Source organism: Labrus bergylta, chromosome 16 (assembly GCF_963930695.1).
Source record: "Labrus bergylta chromosome 16, fLabBer1.1, whole genome shotgun sequence".
NCBI classification, from domain to species: Eukaryota; Metazoa; Chordata; class Actinopteri; order Labriformes; family Labridae; genus Labrus; species Labrus bergylta.
In genome coordinates, this window is record NC_089210.1 from 11,382,756 (window position 1) to 11,394,581 (window position 11,826).

An 11,826-nucleotide genomic window follows, 5' to 3' on the forward strand; every position below is an offset into this window, starting at 1 on the left:
CCCACAGAACACGTGCACACACACACACACACACACACACACACACACGTCCCCTATCCCACTGCTCCCACATAATGGCTTCACACGTCGCTGGCCTTGCAGTAATGAAGTGTGAAGCTTCTGTGACGCTACAGGGAAGCTACCCTGTAGAACTGTACTCTATTTTAGTGCACCACCTTCAATTCCTTACAGCCAGGATACATTTCCTCATATTTATCTCACTTTATATGTTCTACAAGGCTGAAGGCAAACTAACTTTCATCAAACACCCTTAAGTTTTCAAGCACACTGATTAGTTGGTGCACCATGCTTGTTGTGATGTGTGCTCTGGAAAAAAAAAAAAAAAAAACATTTAATTTTGTTTCTAATAGGACCAAAAGAGACAGAAGCTGCATCATTTGTACCACTTCTGCACTTTAAATGAGTACCATATTGACAGAAAATTGTCTAAAGAAGTCCTGGCAGTTCCATTCTGTAAAAAAAAGTTAAAATTTGTATTATCACATACAGCGTATGGACGCTGTTACACAGGAAACACCACTCAGAGTGATGTTCATATGAAAAAATATTTTCACTTGTTAAAAATTGAAAACACTTGAACATATAAATTTCTGCTAATTTGCATTGTATTATCACATCAGTCAAATATTATAAAGTGCATTAATGTATTCTAAGCGCCAATATAGCACCCTGTTAACAAAATGATATTCAAGTTCTGGGGAAACTGCTATTACAAAAGGCTGCCGTAGTCATATTTCAAGATGAAGGGCCCAGGGTCCACGCATAATGCCATTGCCTCTCTTACCACTGCATAGCTTTAGGACGCCTGTCCTATTTATATTGAGGGACTGTAGATTGATGCGAAATGACGAGGGCCGTGAGGCTACTGAGTGGGTGGGCATCCACATGCTCTGCTCTACAGGCAACAGTCTCCTTCTATACACAACACACACACTCACACACACCAGATACACACTTGTCTTCATGTCCCAATGCCACCAGCTTTAGAAAAAGCCCTACAGTCTCAATGTGCAATGTCCTCTCTATGTCAACATATCCTCTATCCCAACGTTAATGTGACAGAATATAACCAGAGCCCAAACAAGCAGGCGGTAGAGAGCAACGAAAACTAGCATGTATAACAGGCATGTTTCCTCATCTTCTCTAGCAGTTTGCCTCCTCATCGCACGGCTGCTCGACTTGTAGCAATGCTGAAAGTTTAAAAAGGCTGATAATTGTAGGCTGAATCACCTGGTTTTATAATTGATAAGTCCCTTCAGGAAAATTTGAAAAATTTGGGCTGTAAAATAAGATGAGTGTAACTTAAGAAGCCTGTTTGACCGACTTGTGATGACGTCGTCATTATGTGGTAACAGAGACATCTCAGTTAAATCTGTCACAGGGTGGGTGATCATTAACTCATTTAATTGTGCTATCAAAGTCTGATTGTTTTTATTTTATAGTTACAGAGTGAACAGTCCGTGATGACACACATGATGGGGGGTGGATTGATACCAGAAGAGGATCATGTCATGGTGGTATGTAAAAGAATTGTCAACAAATTCACAACAACAAATTGTCTATTAAATGGTTGTCATATAGTATGTTTTATTTGTCAGAAATCATCGTTAAAGGATTATACTTTTGTTTTTCCATTTTTATTCCCTTTCTTCAACTCACCATCTGACACACACCTACTGTACACACACACTCACACACTCTCACTTTTGCTCTCACTCACTTGTCTTTTGCCCCACTCTCGCCCACACACACTCTTACAAATACAAACTTTATTTCTGTGCTTGCACAACAGAAGTAATCAGAGAAGTGATAGTGAAAATAAGATTCTGTCATTTAACAAAGGTCGCTATAATTAAAGACTGCAGATTATTAATTGAATATTATGTATATATATATATATATATATATATATATATATGTATCTTAGCAAAGATTGGCTTAATGCATTAACTATGTGAAGGTCTCTCATATTTCACCTTGTTGAAGTTACTGACAGCGTAAAGCCATTTCAGATGTATTAAATAATATCTTTAAGTGTTAAATGTTTTACATTTTGAAAAGTAAGTACAAAGTCAATAAATATTGTGTAAAAATAGAATGTTTCCCTCATAAGGTTGTAGATATTAATGAATGAAGCCTGAGTGACGTCACCTATCTGTTACTGCAGGGGGCTTTGGAGTCCAAGCGATGGCGGTCGCCATGCTGAAGATGCTGTCTCAACCTAACTTTCGGTCAACATAACGACAGGTAAGAGCTTGATCTGAGGACAAACTGTAACATCACGCATGCCTGTTCAGCCAAGCGCCTTATTGTGTAACGCTTATCCTAAATGAAATCAAAACAAAAAAAATAAAAATTCACCACCTTTTCAGTACGTGCAGATCGAGACTAGTCAGACCAGCCTGTAAAAATGTTGATTTCCGCTGTAAAAACTGGCTTTGTCGAATGGTTGTGTATGTGACTGCATAATTTTGCACTTGTTAATTAATGACTCGAGTCAGACTCAAGTCCACACCTCTGTACTTTATTTATTTATTTTACATACATCAAGTGTAGACATTAAATCAAAAAGAAAAACAGGGGACAGATAAATATCAGACTGTTAAAATCAGTCTAAAAATGTCTAAAATGTAACAAGATAATTAAGCGAGTATGAAACTGCAATAAATAAACACACTTATGTTAAACAGTTACACACAGAGGTTGGAAGGTTTAAAATCAGGTTCCTGAGTCAAAAAGCACGTGTGAGATATGAAAGATATGAAAAGGTCATACAAAACAATCAACACACACTAGATTCCAGAGTCCACATGTAAAGTGCACGAACGTAGTTTAAAAAAGCAACAACTTGAATTTACTCCGTTGATACAGTGGACCCCAGTCATTAAACACAATGTGTTGTTCTTTGTCTTATGTGATGTTCTTTACTAGACTGCAGTCATCTCACTCGTTCATGTGTTGGCTAGAGCCCAGTGACTGCATGTGCCTTTGGAGGAGAAAAACTAGCTTGCGCTGCGAGGCGAGGGAATAATCTGGTTATGTGTAATGAAGGCTCCTATAAGTAGTTATGCGTTTATCAGGTTAAGTGTTCTGGAGGTGGACTTCCCACTTCTCCCTCTCAGGAGGCTCGGTGCTTGCACACCGCTCATTGAGCTTTTTAGTCTGAATTGCAGGCAATTAAAACCCCGCCATGTGAGTGTGGAAAAGGTTATGAATATGGAACACTGACTCAGAGAAATCCACAGAGACCACTCGTGGAGTTCTGAGGGTTCCTTTCTCCAAATCATCGGGAAGCACAAAGACCATTTGACAGCGTTTCTTTTTGCCTGTCGCTCGCACAGTGTGTATGTGACTCCCTAAATGTCTGCCCTGAGGTTTTAAAAATGCAAAGCCCATTCCTTCCAGGTAGTTGAACTTTCGTGACCTCTGGCAGTGAGGAGAAACTTTTTGTCTTGGGTTTGGCGCCCTGCCTGGCTGACCGTGCCAGCTCTCGCCGCTCCTGAGCAGAACAGAGGAGTGATGGGAAAGGGGGCTGAGTGGATGTGTCTAGACAGCCAAGTGGATGAGGGCAAATATTTAGTAATGCCACTTGGGGAGGGGATCCAAGCCTCCTCCCTCCACTAAGGCATGCCACTTAGCCACAGAATCAGGCCATGTCTCCATCCTGCTCCCCATGCTGCTTCACACTCTGTATTCAGGGTCACGGATCTCATTTCTTGGATCATATTTCAAGCTGGTCACAGATGGGGAATTAAATTGAAGAGCGGGCTTGGTATATGGCATAAAGGATGGATTTTGGGGCGCTTCTCAGAGAGATGATATGAACGAGGAAAACGGATACTGTAGATTTAGCTGTACTCAGGCTACTTTTAAGGGTCTGTGCAAATGAATTCATGAAACGTTGACTGAAAGCAGAGAATCCCCCACTGTCATCACTTATAACCCACTGTGACACACCAGTCTCCTCGTTTTAAAATGGCGTGTTTGGTTGATAGCTGAATGCAATCTTTCCCCCTCCCTTTCAAAACAGTGTCAGGGAGATATCTGACTATATGGTGTTTACATGCAAACTTATATAAATATTTAAACTAATACACAATCCATGCAGAGCCCCATGGATTGTCTCTCCTTAGATGCCACATTTGAATAAGTCCTGATCTGATGAATTCCTGTCAGATGACAGCCTAATAAGGCTCCTCAAACCAGGATAGATATTCATTCAAGCGAATCAGCACATGTCGGTTTATGGTGACGCAATGTTGTCATGCGAGGTGGTGGCAAATAGGGGAAAGTAAAAGTTTGAGTCAGAGAGACTGGCAGTCCGGATGGGCTTTCTACTCCCTTGTTCATGCTGAATATAGGTTGTTGCTGCAGAATGGTGCTGGTGTGGCGTCTGCTCATGGGCTGAGTGCTCTACTGGTAGCTGTCACTCACCCACCCGTCAGACAGTGTGGTGCAGTCTCACGCCACCTGTGTCTATAGGATTTGTCTCTCTTAGCCTTTTACTCTTCATCTGTTGCCCCTGGTCAACGCCCAATCAGAAAGTCTCTTGCTGTCCTTGTTGTTGGACTGAGCTTGATACGCATTCAGATGGAGATTCATCAAAAGATTGTTCTCTCAAACCAGCAGCAGTCATCAACGAGTAGTTGATCAATCAATAATATGGTCAGATGAACATTAGGCTGCTCACCTTTCATTAAACCAATCACTAAAATGTAAAGTACCATGCATCTGCTGGTTGGAGCTTACTGCATGTGATCAATTGCATTGCTTGGATTTTTCAATGCCAAATCATTCTAAGATTAAAGGTACACTATGTAGAATTCTATAAGAATTTGTACATAAAAACTAAATTAATTTAAAATTGACGAAACCTATGTTATATATTTTGCTGAGTACTCACATTACCTTAAATATTTCCAATAGTTGTCAAAGATAGAGAAATCCTTAATTTTTAATTTTTAACAGGATGTGTCTTGTCGGCGGCCGCCATGACAGACACCAAGCATCACTCCCATGATTCCTTGCCAGCCTCTACATCATCTTTTTTATTGTTTTGATTGAGAGCCCCCTGGTGGCCTAATTTACATACTGTGCGTTTAAGGCCTTAAAATATTTAGGCAGTTTTTTATTGATAACTCTGGGATTTTCATTTCACTCACTAAAAATAAAGATACACCAAAAAATCCCCTCTGTAATTATTGAGTCTTTTAATTGTAAGAGTTAACTCTAATTCCACCTAACATGGAAATATTTGTGAGAACTTGAAGTTTTGTTCAGTTCTTCAAACATGTCTGCCCAATAATGTTGAATGAAAACTAAGGTGGCCAAGCTCATCCCCACTCTTTGACACACAATTGATTCTTAACAACTGTTAGACGATGAATTCATAGAATCAAAGCTTATAGACTGGATCATGACTTTTTCAAAATTCTGCATCGTTTGTAACGCAGACCTTATCTCATAAACACTTCATTCTTACTTGTGGATGGGAGCCTACTGCATTTGTGCCACTATAATGTATAGCCTTGTGGGGCTCGCCCATCTGTCTGCAGTTGTTCTGTTGCAGTGTGTGTCATCAGAGTGTACAACAGCAAATTACAGCTTATTAGTACCAATACTAGCAGTGACAACATTTATCAGGGAAAACATCTCCTACTCTCCCTAATTGTCCCCCTCAGGGCCCGCAGTTATGTGGACCTGTATCGACGGCGAGGCAGTCATTAGGACATCACACTTGAGCTGACGAGCAGAGAATTCAGGGGACATGTCCACCCCGATTGGTTAATTTGATGTGAGTAGAATGACACCTCATAGCAGATAAGGGTATTTATAGTATAGATGAGGAGATCCAGACAGACCATTGCGAGTTTGTGTGCTTCTGTTTCTGAACTTCTGATATAAAGCACTGTCCAAAGGGGCAAGTGGCAAAAGCGAGGCAGGCCAGGATATGAATAACAGGCAGGGAACAGGGGGAGCTGCAGGTTGAAAGGCCAGTGAAGTTTATATGTCAAAGAACAAGAGTGAGTAGCTGATACCCAACTATATCTGTCAATCTCTCCTGGCCTTTGAAAGTGAGTGACAAAGGGCGCAGGTCCGTCGGCTTGTCTGAGATTTTTTGTCTCTTCTCAACAATGGGATCTTGTCTGATACTGATACGTCGCTGTCTGTCACTTTTTTAACTTGCTGATATTTGTCACTTTGGTTTGCAGGAACTACTGTGTGAGGCTGTCTCTTGTACCTTTTGTATATGTGTGTGTGTGTGTGTGTGTGTGTGGGGGGGGGGGGGGGGGGATTTCTGTGCTCAGATTATGATCTCCAGTGAGGTAGACTTGTCCCTGCTGCTGCCCCTCGTTCAGGGCGATACCTCCCTCTTGCCACCTTCCACTTCATGCTGCTAACATCCTAAGGGAGTGACAGATAGAAATCTGAGTAAGGGCTTTCAGCGGCTCAGCAGGCGCTCACTGTCTGCTCCCGAATGCATGGATATTTTAAAAGAGCTTTGTGTCTAAACTCTGGTTTAACCCCCAGGCTAGCTCTTCCACTCTCAGGTTCCCACTAGTCTCTACTGTAGGATTGTGCTCGAAAAGGAATTTGCCCACATTATTGTCTCTTTCACACTCCCACCACAAGGTTACGTGCAAGTATAAGCACTTAATGCATTTGCCACAATTGTTCCAACGATAACGCTGAACTTCTTCTCAGCCATTCAAAAGGCTTTGATGTCTATCTGTAGGGGGTGAGGCTAGAGAAGCATCTCTCCTCAGCTGCCTCATGGCTACCAAAGGCCAGACTTGTGCTGGTAGAAGATAATCAGGAGTTCTCACACAAACAAGATTAAAAAAAAAAAAAAAACTGAGCGATTTTACTCCCATCCTGCCTGTCAGGCATCTTGCTGAAGACAGGGGAATTATTTTGGCAGCAACACTAATGTGTTGATGCTTGTTGTTTCCTAAACTGATTTCCTTAATCCTCCACTTGTTCCACGCTTTGTAAACACGGGGGCTTGATTTTGTAATCTGGGAGGTTCCACTGATGCACAGAAACACACACACACACACACACACACACAGACCAATAAGTCGTCCCTCTTACCCCCTTCTCGTCAGCCGCTGCCCTAATTAGTCAGAATTAAGACGAATGCCTGGGCCTCCCACGATCAATTGGTATCGAGCGGACCTTCGCTCGCCCCTGCCTGGGGGCCTCTCTCGGCCGGCAGATCATTTATATCAATCGCTTTTGTTTTTCTTTCCTTCCCCGTTCCCATTCTTCCCGTTCACTAAGTGCAAAGTTCGGTCAATTGGATACAGAATGGGAGGCAGGCAAAATGGCAAAGCCTGGTACGTTAACTGCTTCAGTATTGATGTCATAAAGGGACACATTCTCCAGGAATTCTCAAACACAATGTATATACGAGTTATCCAACCTGCTTGTGTCGGTTTGTGGGTGATTCTTTGAGTGTGTGCTTGGTGGTTCCTATGTCCTCTCCTTTCCTAACAAGCTGACCCTTTCAATACAACAGTGTCTCTTCTCTGCCCTTTTTCCTGGTCTGTTTGCCCTTCTCTCATGTCTCTCTCTCACTCTGCCTTCATCCCTTGTTTTTCTGACTGAGTAAAGGTGAGATGCACTACCTGTTATCTCCCGTATGGATTTCACATTTTCATTTCATTTCATTTCACATTCTAGTAGATTTAAAGTGAGTTTACTTCTTCACCTGAGATGTTTTCTCCCCTTACAGAACTATAAATTAGCTAGATTTATTGTAATTCACTTTCTATTTTTTGACAGCAATTAGAAACTTTTTTATATGTTAGGATATGCCTAACTGTGAATGTTAACTGTGGCAATAACAAGTTGTAACTATGTCTGTATCTATTTATTATTTCAAAAAATGGTACTTCTACAATATGTCTGCATGTTAGTAAATGTTTTAATGACACATGACGGTGCTGAATATTGAAGAAATAATATTTATATGTGTAATGCTCTGACAGTTCCGGGGAAAAGGGAGAAAGAGAGATGGAGGGCGGATGTGGACAGAAGTGCAGACACATAACAGAAAAAGCACATTTAATCATGAATCCTTGTGTTACTCTGTGTGACTGACTCTCTAGTCTATTAGTGATGTTTATGAAATCCGCTGCAGTCTGGAGTCTCTAACGGTCACATCTGTCTCACACTGAACCAGTATTCAGGGATCGGCATATGTGTTTATAATTTTAGAACAAAATCGTTGGTAGGGACAAGTCAGTGGATATTTGTGCGGGGTGTGCCTTTACAGCAGCGGAAAAACCAATGCGGAAAACTTTTAACAACTTCTCTTGTTTCACTATTCTTCCTCTTTTGTTGTGGTTGGTAGCTCATTTTCTGGTGCGCTGGATTGATTATGACACAGGGCCGCCACCATATTGTCAGACAGCCGTAATTGCAGTTGAAAAGTGACAAATTCACCAGGCGCGGTACTTGGAAGATCCGTGTTCTCCATAAAAACACCTGTCAGACTTTGACGAGGACCGGGGGCGGTACAGGAATTGTTTTGAATCCAGAAAAACAGACCCTGACAAAAGCACACTTCTATTAGTTCCTTTTCTCCAAGGTTCACAGTGCGGCAGTTGAATTCCTCCTTCATCAGGTCTCGTCCTCTGCATGCACCTCCACTGTTCAATGGTCGCACTTTGGTGTACTGTGTGTTCCATGACAATGTGAGATAGTGACTGCTTCTATCCTGGAGCCGAGCACAAAACACTGAGGTCAGCGGCTTCTTCATGTTGCATGCTTAGTGCGCATGCATTTTGCATTTGATATGTTGCAGCGAGCAGCAATGGCAGTTCTGCATGTGTATGATGCCAGGCTTGGATAGTGCATTACAGCCATCAATGGGTTGGCAGCTGGCTCCTTGGTTGGTGGCTCCTATTCTGTGCAGCACAGTGTGGCGGTATGCTTGGAGCTCAGTCCAGAGGAGAGAATTGGCTTGCTAACTTAGGGTATGATGCTAAGCTTAGATGGACCTCAGGCAGCACTTTTCAGCTCATGTGCACCAACTGTGGCAGTGCCAGATGAGCTCTACATAGCCACATCAGTGTCCAGTTGTCTGTGCGTGTGTATGGGAGTTTGAAGGGGTTGAGCGTGTTTTTTAATTTGGGTCCCATTTCCATGATTCGTCCCCAAGGCCCCCGCTGTCTTGGCATAATGACCCTCTCTCTCTCGCTCTCTCTCTCTCCCTCTCTCTCTCTCTCTCTCTCACATACCCAGTTGTTTCCTGATTTATGCCACCTGCCGTTCAAAGACGAGTGCGGACAGGACTCAACTATTCCTCCTCATTCACTTCAGATACTGCGGGAGAACGCCCTCATATACAAACACAAACACAGCGCTGCGATTCTACGTTGAACTCAGGGGTCATTGGGGATATAAAAGAGAGAAATAAAAACCAGAGGGGAGGGGTGGGGGGGGGGGATGCGTTACAGTGTCGTCATGGATTAATGAAAGGAAAAATGGGACAATTAATCCTCCTTTCTCACTCTGTGATGTGGACTGTATAGAATGTGATGGAGACAAAGTGCCATGTAATATTAACCAGTGTATCCTTTTACAGTTTTTGCCCGTTCGCAGACTTTTTCTGCTTATTATCAGCTTTATAATGAGTCACAGAGGAGGAACACACTCTCCTGCTCTCCCCATGTGCCTCGATGTGTTTGATTGGGTGGGATCTGTATTTCTGCCTAATTTGCCATTGTGAATACTATTGAGTTAAGTGGCCTAAGTTTGTTTTGCTCCCCAGCTCCCTGCTGTGCTAGCATTACTACACTATTTGGGATATAAGCAATCGGGAGGAGAGAGAGAACGGATAAAGAAATAGGGATTTAAACGAACGGGGACTGCAGTATCATGTTTATATGTGAGGAGTAAAAATGTAAAATTGATGCTGACGAAGAAGGATGTGTTGAAGGGAGACGAATGCCCGGGCCCTTAGGTGTTGTACCATTCTTAGAGATGGTTCCTCTGAGACCACTCAACTGTGGCTCTCTTGGACTCCCGCCAAGCTCTCTGGCAGATGGCTTAGACAGTTGCACCAAAGTAGCATGGGAAAAATGATGGAAGCAATAGACGCTAATATTTATCCTTCACATGTTTGTTTTACATTTTCAGAGACTGTCAACGATCAGCTTACCCTTCAAGTGATGAGTACTGAAGTCATTCACGTGCACTTCTGGATTGGCCGGAACAGCCAAATGATATGGGCTTGTTTTTAAAATGCCAATTTGTGTAAAAAATGTGGTGATGACATTTTAACAAACGCTACACAATGATAATCACATTCTCAAAAATATTAGGGTCTGCTGTCACTTTCTTCACTTTGATTCTGTTGTGAGATCAAGCTGAGCTAAAATACATCGTAGCTGCCCACAAAACAAACTTGGAAAAAAATATACCACTGTGTTATTGACATCCTATTTTTTGAACACTTATTTTATTCAATTGCTAAAACAGTGTATCATTTTTTCTTGTTTGTTGAGTGTTCCTGTCAGTCTTTACATTCCACATCTGGAGCATCAACATTAATAATTGTGCAGGCTCAAGTGGGATATTATTGTTTTCTCAGCAATCATTCCACTTATCACCTATAAGCTTGGTGTATTCTTTTTCCATATTGGAAACTGCTGCACCCCACTGTACAGTGTAACTTGAACATACTGCTCTTCAGAATGTAAGCCTGTGTTATGAGGGAACTGGATGCAACGGTGGGTTGGTGTCTGTCCTCCTACCTGAAACGGCTACCTTCTGCATCTGCTCAGCAACGGAGAATGCTGCGCACCCAGAGAGAAACGAAGCAGCAGACAGCCTGTTCCCCTTGCTTCATGATGTATTCACAACTAGAACATGTTGTTTTGAGATCCACATGGCATATTCTTGTTAGCCTAGATCCTGAATAATCAGTTGTTGCCAGGGCTTCCAGTAGCAGCCTGTAGGGCCACAGAGACATACCCGGGAAACCTTAGGGCCCCTGCTGGGAGGAGGAGGGGGGCCGTTTGACTGCTGCATCTGTCTATCAGGAGATTTGTTGGGAAGCTCGGGGCACGGAGTGGAGACAGTGTCAGGGCGATACCCTTGACGGTGATGTGATTGAGTAGACAGCTGCGACCCGCTCCTTTCTTTACCCGCCACCCGTCTCTTCCTTCCTACATTCCAAACCGCTCTTTCTTACACAACCTCTCCCCCCCGAGTGAGCGATCACTTAAAACAGCGCTGGTTATTATACCTAAGCACATCCTTGTAATTTATGCATGATTGCCTGGCAATCTGAGGCAATTCATCATCCTCTTTCCTATCTTTCTTTTTTTAATCTGTTGGTGTCTTGTTCCCCTGGACCTTAATCTATAGGGCTATTAAGAATGCCTGTGTAATAATGGCTCAGCTCAGGTGACAGCATGACATTGCCGCCGTCATTGCAGTGCAGGTTTGGGATCCTGAAGGACTACAAGCACCAAAAGAGACCAGAGCTGGGTTAAAGCCATTACGCTACCTTTTATTGTGTGGTATAACATCTGTTTATTAGTCCTTCATTATATATGAACCTGGGACATTGTCTTAATAACTACATCTGGACATAGTCTCAATTTGCTTGAGTCCATGTCGGGTGTGTTCTTAGCTTCTGGAGATACTGTTTGTTTAAGGTGAGGGGTGCACTTTGCTAGAGCATGCAGGTTTTGTGAGGACTGTCTGTAATAATGACTGGTTTTCTACAATTCTACCATTCGCTTAGCAGAGGCTTTTATCCAAAGCGACGTACATCAGAGAGTAAGA